This window comes from Culex pipiens, chromosome 1 (genome assembly GCF_016801865.2).
Source record: "Culex pipiens pallens isolate TS chromosome 1, TS_CPP_V2, whole genome shotgun sequence".
Lineage (NCBI taxonomy): Eukaryota > Metazoa > Arthropoda > Insecta > Diptera > Culicidae > Culex > Culex pipiens.
Window position 1 is genome coordinate 50913698 of NC_068937.1, and position 16218 is coordinate 50929915.

The 16218-nt window shown below is 35.0% G+C and overlaps 1 protein-coding gene across 9 annotated transcripts in view; it reads left to right on the forward strand.

Moving 5' to 3' along the window:
- The window catches only part of LOC120431692 (eye-specific diacylglycerol kinase), a 298340-nt gene that overhangs the window by 75879 nt on the left and 206243 nt on the right, over positions 1 to 16218 (forward strand). For 2 of the 9 annotated variants that reach the window (XM_052706670.1, XM_039596964.2), the window contains exon 3: positions 9687 to 9737. The exons of the other annotated variants lie outside the window; for them this stretch is intronic. The gene's annotated coding sequence lies outside the window, so the exon portion shown is untranslated. The remainder of the gene's footprint in view (positions 1 to 9686; positions 9738 to 16218) is intronic. 9 annotated transcript variants of the gene reach the window in all.

Genomic DNA, 16218 nt, shown 5'->3' on the forward strand with positions numbered 1-16218 from the left:
CAACTAGGGCTTAGACAATCATCACTTAACATGGCGAAATCCAGTCTGCAATCCGCTAAAATTACCGCCTCCTAGCGAAGCGAACAAAAAGATTCGTAATTTCAAAAGTATTTTAGAAGTTTTAAATTTATGCGCTTGTGGATCAATTAGAAGATAAATTAGACTTAGTGTGTTTTCACGCTAAAAAATGCAATTTTCAAGGAGACCAATTACAATTCGAAATCACAGAATTTCACGGGTTTTTCACAAAGCGTAAAAAGTGCTAAAATAAACTCAAAACTTTTATTAAAGAGACATTTTACAATTAATTTAATGTAAATCATCAATCAACAATTAGTTATCATTACACTAAGCAATTTTTCACGCTAAAAATGTTCAGCTTCAACGGGGACTATCATATCAAATCTTCAAATTCCGTGAGATTTTCCCAGCAAACTCTTAATATGCCAGCAAAGAACTAATCTAAAAAAATATTTTTTTTAAAGTCCAGATGGCGATCTCTGGTTTTTTGCCTTTCTTACTAAAGAAAGGTATAGGTTTTACTTTAAGGCAGGACGTCATTTCCATCTTCGTAAATATGTCGATTCAGCATCAATTTTAATCAGAAAAATCGTCAAAAAATCACACTGCATCGATTTTTGACGCTTCGTCGCCAAGTCGACAAGTTGTCAAGTTGAGCTTCGAATACTGGCGCGAGAATGCTGGCGCATATATTTTGTGGCTCGACTTATACTCATTTTGTAGTAGCTTGTCTACCGATGTTTCCTTCAATATGTAAGATATCGTAGCTTTTCGGTTTCTTTTGCCCTGTCCGTTTTTGCATAACTGTCCAATGTTTATGCAAAAACTTTTGTGGCATAGGACATTCATCCGGTTACAATTTGTTTCCCGTGCGCTCCTAAAATCGCCTAAAAGTAGACCTCATTTTTTCGTGTTTTCGTAAGTTTATTAAACAGGGTTCATTGGATAGGATAATAGGAGCTTTCTAAGCTTTTCATCGTTTATTTCGTTTTCAAGGTATTCAATGCTGGCGACTCCAATGGCTTTCTTCCTAAGGTTCTCGCGATTGAGTGTGTAGTGGTGCGGTTGTTAAATATAGCTATCTCTGACTCTGTCACTCTCGTAGAAGCTGAATGGTAGCTTCCCTGCACCGTGCGGCACACGCGGTTCACTTGTACCTTGTCTTGGTGCGCTGGTACGATGAACCAAAACACCAACACAGTCACACAAGAGGGCTCGTACCGAAACTAGAAAACCAAAACCGCGGTGTGCGTTGTTGGGAAGCTTGCTATGATCGCGTTTGTCATAATCGCTTGTTTGATTAGAAACGTACAAATATATTGTACGATTAAAAATATTCTTTTGGTGAAAATTGCGTTTTTAATTTCTTTTGGAAATCATATCATTCATAATACTCATAATATCATCATAATACATTGCTTTCATCATAAGACTTTCTTTTGAGCTGACGTTATAAATAAACAAAGTCGATGTTATTAATTGAAAGAAGTTCTACCATTGTTATATTCTTTAGTAAGAAAGGCTCTTTCTCACCCCAGGTGGGATTAAATCGGGTTTTAAATATTAAGTCTTTTTCGATTGAATCTTCAGTCCTTCTGAACAGTTTACTTAAATTATTCAATTCCTTACCTTGGTTCATTCCCTAACCCAGTATTTGTAAAATCGATACAGAGGAAGATGATTGAATCTATATGCTTTAAAGCTTCTGAGTGAAAAATTCTATTCAAATCGCAAACATCAACGAAATACTACTATTGCTGTAAATCGATTGTTCTCATTTTAATCAATGAAAATTGTTATTTTTAGCAAACATTAGTTTGTCACCAAATTTCTTGAAACATTTTCGGCAAAACTCCAAATAAATCTGCGTTGGCTTTATCTGCATTCCCTTAATAAAATTTGTTTAATTTTTTTTTTTGTCTTCCGAACCTTCCCAAATTTATTTTTTTTAAATAACATATCTCCACTAGTTCAAATAAGAAATACAGTGGACTCTCTTTGTGTGCCAGAGAGCCAACTGTATCACGTGTTTCAATCAAAAACGAATTATATTTGAATAAAATACATTATTCGATGACATTTCTGTCCAATTTTGTTGTTTTTATGCATTGACTTAAGCCTCATCTACAATCAAACTTAGGCAAACTCTTGTGAAAACATTCATCAAGTTGATCCAGATGTCAGTCGAGTATCGACCATCGGTTGCTGCGATCCCTGTCTGACATCAAAGTAACAAAGTAAACAGGGGCAAAAGTGACAGAAGCAACATTCTGCAACTAGCCACTGTAGATCAGGCTTAAAGAAAATCCGCGAATTCAACTGATTTTCGCGGGAGTTGCTGAATTTCACGCTGTCTGACAAATCGTGAAAATTCACTAACATTTTGCAAAGCTTCTTCGAAAATTTCAATTCCACCCGAAACAACGGTCCAATATTCGCATCGTCCAAGGTGGACATTTCCGAGAAGTGAGTCGTTATGGCTAGAAGTGAGGAGCGGGGGGCGGGTGAGGGAAAACGGTTTTCCAATCCTCGAAAGCCGCCATCCGTCAGTCTGTTGGAAATGAGCACTGATGGATGCCCGGAAAGTGGTTTTAGAGACTGAGAACTGCCTGCCTTTATATAGTAGGTATATACAGGTGAAGAGCAGCAGCTTAGCTACTTGCGTACATAATTATTATTGTTTCTGTTGCTGCTGTTGTTTTCATGCCGAGGGGTGGTGTGGGAACTAGTCTGCTGTTGAATAGGCGCCGGGATAGAAAGCTTCCACAAAGAATTCTTGAAAGCATAATGAAGCCCCGGGAAAACATCTCAATCTCGCTCCGCCAGCTGTTGAGGTGGGATGGGAAGATTAAGATCTTCAAGTTCTGAAGTTGTGTTCAGGATTTGATGGTGCTTTAAGTTCAATGCTAGCAAAAGTATCACGAATTCCAATTTGCACGCTTGTTTTGAGAATTTCAATTACTCCCAGAAAAAATATTTTGGAACAATTAAATATTCAAACCATTATCTTTCGACTTGGCTTGTTTAAAAATCCACTCGCTCGAAACCAATTAATTTAGAAAGCAAATTTTAATCCCCTTAAGCATTATTTACATTAGTCGACAATTCAACACAACAATGAAATGTGTATAACTTGGTCTTGCCATCTGGTCCTGGCTCTGATGGAAAGCTTCCTGACAGGTCGTGACTTTTTGTACGTGGTTGGGGGGAACTGGCCAAAGCCACTCGCCGTGTCAGTTCCAACTGGGTTGATTTTAATTAGCATATTAAACACCTCCGATCCCCCCGTTATCCCCGCCCCCTCGAGATATTACCAAGAACAATGGCTTTGTAATGGAAATGTTACTTGTTTGTTGGATTAGAAAGACTGTCCTGAGGGGAAGGGTGGGATTCACTTTCCCCTGAACAAAAGCCAGGTGCGAATGATTGACGGGTTAATCGTCCGGCTGCAAAGGTTTAGAATTAGCCTTAGAGCATGCAAAGAGCAAAAGTCAGCAGAGATGAAAGGAACGGAGGGGAGTGCTAATTGAAATTGTGACGCTAGATTGGCACTGATGATGGTGCAGAAAGCTTAACATGGAAGAGGGACAGGGCTAAGGTTTAATTGCACTAGATTTACTTCACTCTAACTTGAATCAAGCAGAGTTAGACCTTATAAAACAATTAAGTACACACAATCTTGAACATACACTACCTAGTGGCAGGGTTACCAGGTCAAAATTTAAAAAATCTGACAAGGTATCGATTAAAAATTCGGAAAAATCTGGCAGATGAAAAACTAACAATTCTTTGTTCTGATGGGGAGGGAGAATATGAATAAATTGAGAAGTTTGTAGAATTCATACGGGTTAACTGATTTAATGGCCTCAAAAATAATGAATTTACATTTTCTTCATGAAAAACACATTCGATTTACTTAATTTTCGAAAAAAAATCGTTCATTTTAATCAAGAAATGTTAAAAATGGGCATAAAGTGAAAAATCTGCCACTATCTGGCACTGAGAAGGGTGAATCTTTATTCTGGCTGACACTTGAAAAATCTGGTATTCCCTGTTTTATCTGGCAAACAGGCAACCCTGCCTAGTGGGGAAACAAGCTAAGGAAAAGCTTGTTAAAACCTATTGAAAACGAAAAAAAATTGTTGGATATTTTGATAATCAACTTTTTTTAGACTCTTGACTATGACTATATAGAACGAGTGTTAAAAAAACTATTTTGACCATAAAAAAATCGATTTGAAAATTATTGTTTTTCAGATCGTCTGCTGTATGTGGGGCAAGACGAGCAACCCGTTGGGGCAAGAGGAACAATGCATGAAAACCCGTATTTTTTGCTAACTGAATTTTTGTCACTTGGTAACATCACATTAAATTGTATTTGAAACGTTTTGCCTTTCTTACTAAAGACAGGTATAGGTTTTACTTTAAGGCTGGACGTCATTTTCATCTTCGTAAATATTACTGCATCACACTGCATCGATTTTCGACGCTTCGTCGCCAAGTCGACAAGTCGTCAAGTTGAGCTTCGAATACTGGCGCAATAATGCTGGCGCATATATTTTGTGGCTCGACTTATACTCATTTTGTAGTAGCTTGTCTACCGATGTTTCCTTCAATATGTAAGATATCGTAGCTTTTCGGTTTCTTTTGCCCTGTCCGTTTTTGCATAACTGTCCAATGTTTATGCAAAAAAATTGTGACATAGGACATTCATCCGGCTACAATCAATTTGTTTCCCGTGCGCTCCTAGAATGAAGGCCTAAATGTAGGCTTCATTTTCGTAAGTTTATTTAACAGGAATCATTGGATTAATTGGAGCTTTCTAAGCTTTTCATCTTTTATATCGTTTTCAAAGTTTTCAATGCTGGCGACGCCAATGGCTTTCTACCTAAGGTTCTCGCGATTGAGTGTGTAGTGGTGCGGTACCGAAGCTAAAAAACCAAAACCGCGGTGTGCGTTGTAACTGGCGCATGGGAAGCTTGCTATGATCGCGTTTGTCATAAACGATTGAAAATATTCTTCTGGTAAAAATTGCGTTTTTTATTTCTTTTGGAAATCATATCATTTATAATACATTGCTTTCATCATAAGACTTTCTTTTGTGCTGACGTTATAAATAAACAAAGTCGATGTTATGAATTGAAAAAAGTTCTAACATTGTTATATTCTTAAGTAAGAAAGGCTCTATCTCACCCCAGGTGGGATTAAATCGGGTTTTTTTTTAATTTTTTGATGAAATAAAAATGTCTTACTAAAAATTTTATCGTTTTTTTCGATAAAATTAAATTATTTAGAAGATAAATGGTTTCATAATAAGTGCCGAAGAATCAACTAATTGCATTCCTCATCCTCATACTGGAAATGTCAATATTGCATGAAAACGGTCGTATGGAGCCAAATCATATATGCGTGGCGAAAAACTAACTAATTTTCAAGCTTAATTAAAAAAATATGCAAAAAGTATCACATAATGTGTTTATACATCACAAGCCGTACCCGACAAACTTCGTTCGTTTTTAACCTTTTTTGCCTATTCAGCCTCCTGTGATCAAATTTGATTTTACGTAACTTTTCCCATAAAATCTGCAGATTTTCTGGAATCGGAAAGCATGAAATAAATTTGCCTTGTCGCTGAAAGTTAATTTTTTTATTTTTTTATATTTTCAGGTTTCTTTGATATGTTTTAGGGTTGTTGTGTTTTTAAGATGCATCTTTTGCGCTAGAAATTAGGATAAAGCTTAATCTGATATTGGAGACATGATTTTGAAAAAAATTGAAAAAAATGTAAAAAAAAATTCTTAGGACTTCAATTTAAAAACGAAAATGATTTATTTTGAAATAAATTTCACCTTGTTCAACTCATATGAATTTTAAGGTGAAATTTTGCAGTTTTTTTTGTTGCAATTCAATCATACCTTTGAAGGAAAAGTACCCCTGAAATCAATATTTTCGACAGGCTGACAAAATTTTCTTTTGGACTTTGATGAATGAATCCAATATTTATTAATTATTGTTATAGAAGAGAGCAGAAAATTTCACAAAGGATAAATTTGTTACAATGACAATCGAACCAAAAGTTTCCGGGGCATCGTTAGTTTAAAAGTGATGACAAATGATGAATGATGAAAAAATCAAGTTTCGCCACGAGTTGCTTACAACATTTTTTTGCAATTCTGAAAAATGCTTATTAGAATGGAATTTTATGTCTAACATCCATGTATTAAGTAACATTGCCGTTCGAAACAAAAAAAATGAAAAAAGTTTCTTTTCGATACTACACGGAGAGACTGGGCCCAGAAATTTTAACAATTAAAATTGTTGATTTTACTTTCGTAAATTTTAACAAAAACGTACTTGTTACTGCCAATTTTCAGTTAAAATAACCAAAATTTAGTATTAATGTAATAACCTGTTTGTTGAAAATGCTAAAGGCAAAAAGCTAACAGATTTCCCGAACTCGAATGAACGTGCTCGACTGTTAGCTTTGGTTTTAGGAAAATCAAAAATTTTGTTGGTTGAATATAATTTACATTTGGTTGAATATTTAAAAGATGAACTTGGGTTTGTTTACGTCTGTCATTTGAAGTCAAGATTCGAACGGGAGCGGTCGAATTGTTGAGTTTGTGTTGTTAATTATGAAGTGAGAGGATGTGAAATGTGAAAACTACACTATTTAGCTATTGTTGAAGTGGCAAATCAAAGTGTTGCAACTGGGGAGGTGGAATTGGTGAGTAGGTTTGTTGATGATTTCTTTGCAGGTGATAAACTATGACGAGCAAGAGGACGACCTTCGCCATGAGGACCTCTAATGCGAGTGAGTTGAACACGTTATAAGAATGTTTGATGGAAAGAGAGGGCAATAGAAGGGAAATGCGGGCCGACTCTTCACGGATAGAGCAGCCCGGGCAAATTTAACAAAATGTTAGTTAATCCAAGTAAGTATGGGTTTATTTTTGCACAATAATTTATCTAATGTGATTCTTATTAGAAAACTGAATCATTAAAAAGCTTCGTGTTTACTATACGGATAAAATATTAATGAACCATTCTTTTTATCTGAATCATCAACTATAAAATACATAGAAACACATGACAACATAAAAAAAAGATGAAGTAAAATATAAAAAAAATGTAAAATATATAAAAGAAGATATTTATTATCTTGAAAGTTTTGTTGCAATAACGACTGCTCAATAAACTGGTAAGTTAAACTAAAATTTTTTTTCAGGAATCGGAGATTGTGGAATAAATTGAATCAAATGCAGTGAAAGTGTGTTGCCAAAAGTAATTGTTAAATTAATGCAAGCTTGGTAAGTAGCATTATTGATATTTCTTCTTTCCTCATTATAATATATTTGATAGCCGAAATTAAGAATTTTTTATTAAATTACTAATAAATTTCACATGTCTTTTTGCAGCAAACAGTTCACTTTGGTGAAAATTCTGTGTCCCACCACAAGAAAAATAACTAAACCTGAGACCGTTGTAGATGATGATGACTTATCGGATGATTTCACAGTGATGGTAAGTGAATACAACACTTAATTTTATACAACATAATAAAAATATAAGCTTAAAACTTGGTGAAATTTTTTCTCGGTTTTTATTTTTAAGGAATTCACGAGAAATTTGTAATACTTATGCTTTTTATTATTATTTATAGATTAATGCAACGTAATTTTTTTGAACATTAGTCAAACTTTTCATGTATTATAACAACAGTAAAAAAAGTTTTGTTTTGATGCTTTTAAACAGTAATTTAACAACTTACGCAAAAAAAAAAACAAATTAGTACAAAACGTTAAATTTTTAGGCAGAATAAATGCGAAAATAAAAACACTCAGCATTAATTTGTGGGGCATTATTACAAAATTTACTGCAAATTCAATAAAAATACTGCTAACAACAGATAATTACTGACTAAATTTACGAATATTTTTCTGTATTCAAGTATGACATTAGTTAAAATATAGCTAGAAATTCGGCCCAGCCTATATCGTTAGATAATTAAAGAAAATATATATCAACACTCTTTCTGGTTTTGGCGAGCAGTCTTGTCGAAGAAGAAAAACAGATTTTCTCTACTTCACCGACGTTTCGGCCTTTATTTTGAGGCCGAAACGTCGGTGAAGTAGAGAAAATCTGTTTTTCTTTTTCGACAAGACTGCTCGCCAAAACCAGAAAGATTAAAAAATAATCAGTCGTTGCGAACCCGGATCAAAATATATCAACACTTACATAAATTATGTCTAATTAAGAAATGTTTTGTTATAAACCACTAATAATTTGCTGCATGCAAAAATATTTCGGTTGATACAACGAAAAAAAATTGTTGAAAAATAGTTGAAAAATATGTCCCAGCCAGTTTTTAACAGAATATTCCACAGTATTTCAGATGAAAACAAGAAAGTTTTAGCTAATTTTCCGAAAAAAATATTCTAGCAGTCGACTGCTAGAATTTTTTTCGGCCATTTAACCAACAAAAATAGCAATTCCAACTATTTTTTTAGTTAATTTTAGTTACAGGTGGTCAGCAATTTCGGGTTAACAAAATCAACAATCGATTGTTGAAAAAAAGCTGTGTAAAAAATTAACCCATACTTTTAGTTAAATTAACCAAGATTTTCTTAGATTTGCCCCGGCCGGTCTCTCCGTGTATACAAGTGTTAAAAAATCACCTTTTTTCAAAAAAATCTAAACCTTGTTACCCGATTTTGTACCATCCTTAGCTGTAGAGCAACAGATGCCTGTTTTATTTCCCTAAAGCACAAAAAAAATGCTAAAATTCAAAAATACGTAATTTGGGAATTTTCTCAAACTGAATAAATTGGTATTTTGTTTTTCCGTTTGCCAATTTTTTTACAACTTGACCGAAGACACCAAATCGACCAGAAAATCATCTTCTCAAGATACAGATTTTCGAATATTTACATGGCCATACAACAACTCGCAAAATTGTGTGTAGCCTTGTTTGGGAAAACTTATGATGCAAAATGGCTTCTTAGAATGGAAATCGAAAAAGTTTTATCCAATCCAAAAATTACAAAAATTGCTAAATTCTCAAATAATCTGTGTTATTATTTTAAATAATTGTATTTGAATCAAAAAAAAATCTCGATCCTACTTTCTGATGTGAAGGGTAAAACTAGTTTAAAGTCAAGTGAAATGATTTTCAAAAAAAATGACAAAAAAATGAAAATTCTTCAATCTGCAAATGACGCATGAACAACGATTTTGCCATTTTCAACAGAAATTTTGTTTTATAGACAAATTTCAATATTAACCCCTTCCCGCCCAGAGCAAAATCGGGATTTTTTCGTTTTACCTTGCCATTTTTTAATGACTTGGACAAATTAGATGAAATTTTAATTGGAATCAGTAAACACCCTTATTAACAATATGCTAAAAGAATTAGAGCAATTCATTTAATAGGTTTTGAGATATTTCAATTAGAAGTGAAAATTTAGTGGTGCTCTGCTGCAACCATGGGCGATAGAGGGATAAATTACTGGAACAAGTTTATTTAAAAAGGGATTTTGCTGTTAGATATTCAATAAAATTTCAGTTTAATTTATATGAAAAAAAACATGGCACTTATCATTATAAAAATATTGAACTCATTACTAAATACTCTTTCCTAATATTCTTTTTATCTTTCTTTCCAGGTACATTACACACAACATTAGTTTGTTGAGGTTTACACAACTTAGTTATATGTGAGTATCTCATCAGATTTATTCAAATGCATTTATAATAATTACAAAGTTTCGTGATTTGTATTTTTGCAAAAGTTTAAATTTCGATCTTGATTATAGCTGTACTTTTTATCATTTAAAAGATAAAAGTTTGTATTTTGCAAATCCTTAAGAATCCCGTCTCCTGAAATGTGAAACATTATAAATCTCATTAGAATCCGCTCTTGTGGTAGTGATTTTGAAACCTCATAAACTTTCCCACACACAATTCCCTTGAGATGTAATAAAACTACTTTTGAGAACACGTGAAAGCTTCTTCCCACACCAGCATCCAGGAAAGATGGAGTGCCATCCTATCTGTTGTGTAACATCCAGTCACGACACGGCCTTGATGTTCTAACAAAGTAGATTTTATTACGCAAAAAGGTAGCTCGCCGTTGAATGCCACCCCCAACTTTGCTCAAAATAGGGAAGCAATCTTATTTGGGCAGATTTTCAGCTTTCTTCAAATTTGATGTAATTTTTGTTTATTTTATAAGTCAGAAGTTTTAGTTAAAATTGGTAAAACTTTAGCCAATTTGTCCATGTGAGTTGGGTTCGAAGTGAAACTTGTTATTAGATTTGCATTATTTAATACAATGTTTTAGGCAACTTTGTCGATTTTCTTATAAAAATTTCATTCAAACTGTGAACCATCGTGAACCTGCATTATTTTTCCTCCTTTCTCCCCAAAGTTTGAAGCCTGAAACGACGAGATTGTGCGGAACCTGTCACCGCTATCGACGACCCACAACACCAACACAGCCGGGTGGCCCCTCTCGGATATTGCTAGTTGAGCGCCCAGGTACCGGAAACTGGGTCAACGACAAGAGAGCTTCCGCACTCGAGATACAAGCAATACCTGGTTTGAAAAGTGGGGTTGGGTCGTGCAAGAAAGCTCGGAAGAATTTACAATTTACATCAATCCGGCTGACAGCAGAAAAGGGTCCGCTTTCCGGATAATGGATGGAAATTGGACGAATTTTTCACGAGATTTTCTTTTTGTTGTAATTTCAATAACGACCTCTCGCAAGTAATGGTGATTCTTCACGACAATACCAAGAGTATGATGGTGAATTCAGCTGAATAATGTTTTATTCATTTTTGCACTGATTGAATTTCATAGTTTCAAAAGAATCAGATATCTCTTGATACTACCAGGTGCAACTTCATCACTCAATGATGAAAAGCTCGTTTTAACCCTAGGACTAATTTACGGCTCATTAGTATTAAGAATTTGTGCAGCCCCTCGATTTTAAGGGTTGAATTTACCTGAGCCCGCAAGAAGGTCAAGTTTCTCGCAGGGTCTAGCCGGAAATTAGACGCCATTAAAAATGTATCACCCCGAAAGGGCGGTAGCTTTCTTCCGGACGATGAACCTCTTGCTAAAGATGCTTCCTGTTGAAACTTTCCGTTTAGGAGGGTTTAGTTTCTTCATCTAAGCTGAAGATTTTGTTTTGTCTTGGAAGGAAAAACACAAATTGAAAATTGAAAAAAAAATAACCTCTTATCTTGAGATTTAGTTTGCTATCTAGAAATAGAATCTTGGAATAAGATTTATGATTAGTCTTCAGGATCTAGTATTAACCTAGTATTTACATTAAGGTTTTAGATCCATGTTAAGGATCTTATTTCTGCAATATGGAATAGAAAGGAAATAGGAAATAGGAAATATAAAATAGGATATAGGAAAAAGGAAATAGGAAATAGGCAATAGGAAATGTTAAATAGGAAAAAGGAAATAGGAAATAGGAAACAGGAAATAGGAAATAGGAAATAGGAAATAGGAAATAGGAAATAGGAAATAGGAAATAGGAAATAGGAAATAGGAAATAGGAAATAGGAAATAGGAAATAGGAAATAGGAAATAGGAAATAGGAAATAGGAAATAGGAAATAGGAAATAGGAAATAGGAAATAGGAAATAGGAAATAGGAAATAGGAAATAGGAAATAGGAAATAGGAAATAGGAAATAGGAAATAGGAAATAGGAAATAGGAAATAGGAAAAAGGAAATAGGAAATAGGAAAAAGGAAATAGGAAATAGGAAATAGGAAAAAGGAAATATGAAATTGTAAATAGGAAATAGGAATAGGATCTAGGAATAAGGGTTAGGAATAGGATTTTGCAATAGAAATTGCCCTAGGAAGGAATATGAGATTCATTCAAAGATAGAGGGTGCATATTTTTGATTTTGGATCTTGGAATGAAGAATTAGACTTCAAAACAAGAGATTCAAATTTGAGAATTTGAATATCAGATTGAGGGTTGGTGTCAAATTCGTTGAAGTAAACAACTTTTCACAGTGCTCGTTTTTTTTTTTTGCACCCAATGTTTAAGATTACCAACGAGTTTTTACCTCTTTTCTGCAAAACATAATGGAACACGTGCTTCACTTCCGACCCGAAGCATCCTTTTTTCGTCCCTTCTTCCCCAAACTCATCTCATTTCTTGTTGGTCACTCAATCCCTTCTCCTCCGCCTCCTGCTCCCCCTTGTTTTCCCAAGGTGTAATAACGATTCTTTTTATTGGATAACTTTGTTATCATACTGGGCGCTTCCTCTCGCTCTGCCGGCCACGTGGAACCCCCAAAAACCGTTAATGGTCGGACGCGACGCGGCGGAAATCTTATTAATTTACGACTCTGTTGCGAGTACCGGGCTTCTACCACAAAACAAGAAGATAAAAAAATCGAAAGAAACTCTCTTGGTCGAGAAGAAAAAGTGCTAATTAGATTGGTGATTTAATCGGGAGCTGCTTCTTCATTTTTGGGGGGTTTCTTGGAGCACGAAAGTGATTACTAGAAGCTTTCCGGCAGGAAACAGACGGTAATCACAAAATTTTAAGAGTGGAAAAAAGTTTATAATTGCAAGCAGCACCCCTCTTAAAAACCTTTACAATTGACGAACTCGCGATCCATCACTCAAATTTCCAACTTCACTTCCAAAAAGCGATTCAAGTGTACCCTTCAAAATAGTGAAGCTCCTGATCCCTGAGTTCTCCTCTTGACAGGGTCAGGATGTGCCGTTTGATGGCCACCATTGTGGTAATGGTGGCCACAAAACGGCTTTGTGGACACATTTTTTCGGCCATTCTCCAAAAATAACATCACCATCAGGGCTGTGGTTGCGGCAAAGTTTTTCGTGGTTAGGGCAGAAGTTACGTTATGATTTGTTTGCAGCTTGTTTCACAACTCACTACTTATTACTTATAACTCACATTTCTCATTCCTCATTACTCCATACTCATAACTCATTACCAAATACTCATTACCATTACCATTACTCATTACTCCTTACCCATTACTCATTACTCATTACTCATTACTCATTACTTATTACTCATCACTCATTACTCATTACTCATTACTTATTACTCATTACTTATTACTCATTACTCATTACTCATTACTCATTACTCATTACTCATTACTCATTACTCATTACTCATTACTCATTACTTATTACTCATTACTCATTACTCATTACTCATTACTCATTACTCATTACTCATTACTCATTGCTTATTACTCATTACTCATTACTCATTACTCATTACTCATTACTCATTACTCATTACTCATTGCTCATTATTCATTACAACTCATTACTTATTACTCATTACTCATTACAACTCATACTGATTTTTTCGCAAACTAACTTCTCACAATTCATCAAAGTACGCAATTTTCGAACGCCCCCAACTTCGTCAGAACGATCTCGGTGATGACCGCGGACTACGACGACTGATTCTGGGCCGCAAGCTGGTCGTGCTTCGTTGTGTTTGCGGCCGGCTTCGGTAAACACCATAAACATAACGACAACACGACGCGACGACGACGATGATGAGCAATGATAACAATTATGAAAATGGTTGGGTTTCTCTCGTTTTTATTGCATCTTTTGAGAGGGGGGCACGCTCATGATGCTGGCGATGACGGCACGGAGGGAATTTGTTAGTACAAATTCACGACTCACTACTCACAACTCACTGCTCATTTCTCACTTCCCTTTTTTTATTGTTGTTGTTGTTACAATTGGCCTCTCACAATTTTCATTAATTTTTCACTGCTCACTATATACTTCTCATTGTCACTTCTTATTTCTCACGTCTTTTTTCCAAATTATCTACTTTTTTCTCAAAAGCCCCAAAACATGTGCGTGTCTCCTCACTTCAAGACCAAAATGTACTTCCGTTTTTCCGTTGACGTCATTCAATCTTCTCACCGACCAAATTAGGGAACTCTGTTTTTTCTACTTATTTTTCTCTCTTTTTGTTTTTGTTGTGTGCCCTGTATTTTCGTCACCCTCCGCACCAAATTCTGCTCGGAAATGTGCGATGATTCGCAGTGTAAACATTTTCGGTTTAGCAAGGTGGAGTGAGCTTTATCGATTGGTAAATAATCGGGGGAAAGTGTTTTCCGCAGCTTTTTTCTTCCTTTTTTTTGTTGGTGGCGGAAATTAGGCGGGAAAGGTTCAAGGACACTCTAGTGGGCTTTTGTTGACGTTCGCAAAATGTTTGAGTTAGGGAAATGTTGAGGCAATTTGGTGCAAATAAAAATGTTATGAATTTAGGACGTACTAGTCACTCTTTACTAACGGAAAGACATGATAACATATTTATTAGACATTTCGCAAGTTTTAAATTTCCAGTAAGGCTAGGTCACACAGTTAAATTATTTAAGATTAAAAAAAATATATGGTTAAATATTATCTGTTTTCAATGTAATTTCACCTCGAATAATTTAAATTCCACATAAAGTGATGTAAATTTACATGTATTTTGAGATCATATAACACATTTTGTAATGTTACCATAATTCTCTTTTCTTTTTAAATATAAAAGTTTAACTATCCAAGCCCAACAGTACAAATAATCATACTAGAAAAAAATAAATTAAACCTTTTAAAATTTGTATTTACCAATTTTTCGCTGCAAAGTGCTACTTCCGCAATCCTAATTTTGGTAATATTACACCACCAAAAATCGTTTGCATGTAAAATGCCTGGTTGTAGAAAAAAAATCTGCATCATTTTATCAAATTTGATGAAAAAATTACATCCAGAAATATGTAACTGCTCCATTAGCCGAGCTGTCTAAGGCGTCAGTCCTTTCCGTGATTGCTGGTTTTGAATCCCGTCGGTTGCACTTTTTTGTGTGTATTGTATCATTAAAAGTTTGAATCGTATTGTATTTGAGCATAATTTTATTTTAAATTTTTTGAGAATTTATGAAAAAATCGGCTATGCTTGACCGGCATATCCTTTAATATAGCGGGATTTTTTTTTTGATTTTGAATACACCTTCAGTATTGCCGGAAAACAAATTTCCACTAGCTCAACACAAATTACTGTCTCTTTTACGTGACTAGAGAGACACATCCCAAATTTGTTCAGCTTAACCCTGACGCGTTATACTTGAATGCGGCATCACAGCACCCTTAAAGGACTTCATCACAAGGATTACATCAGTCAGCGGAAGGGACTTTCCGGAAAGAAGAGCTGTGTGATAAAAGTGGCTGGATTGGGGGGAAAATTCAACACCTACACAGTTTAAAAATAATCATGGTGATATCTGGGAATGTGGACGGATTTTGTGTCAGAAAAATGCCTCGAAGAATATGTAAATTTACACTTTTTTCATGTAAATTTTCTCTTTACCGCAAAAAATTAGATAAAATAACATTTCAATAGAGGTAACTTTCAACTATCAAACTTTCAATAATTCAATAATTTCAATAATTTATTTTTTTTACTGTGCACACACACGCACCAACCAACTCTTAGACACACACTCACTCACCCGTTGTTTGGCAATATTTACATTTACGGTTCGCTGATTGCATTGCATACAGGCAAAGTTACAAGAATACAGCACAAAAAAAAATCCTCGCGCGTCACAGAATGGAATATTTAACGGAAAAACTTTTACCATCAACATATATTATCTCGCCGTTTTTTGTGGGGAAAGGGGCAGGGAAGCAAACCACGTGATGCGGGAAAGTTTGCACCATCCATTTCTGAGGTTACACCTCCCCCACCACGTGCTGCCCGTGTCGTGATGGACGTGTGGATAGAAAAGGTAGAAAAAACGGAATTTTACGTGGAATTGTATGTAAAGTTTTGTTTTGTCGAGCGAAAATTAATGTGATCTTTTCAAAAGTTCTTCCGAACTAAACAAATTGAATTTTCTCAAATCTGATTTATTTTACATTCAACGCCATGTAAAGTTACCCATCATTCCACACGGTAAGTTATTCGGGGGGATTTCTTCCACATCCGTGCTCTCATCCCGACACGTGTGATGTAAGCTTTTTTCTACGGATGACGAACCGATCTGTTTGAAGTTTTTTCAACCCAACTTTCCGCGTACTATTCATGAGTACGAATACGAGCAAGGGTGTGATCTGTGATGATGAATGGTTTGAATATCATTAATTGAAATGACTTAATGGTGATACGTGT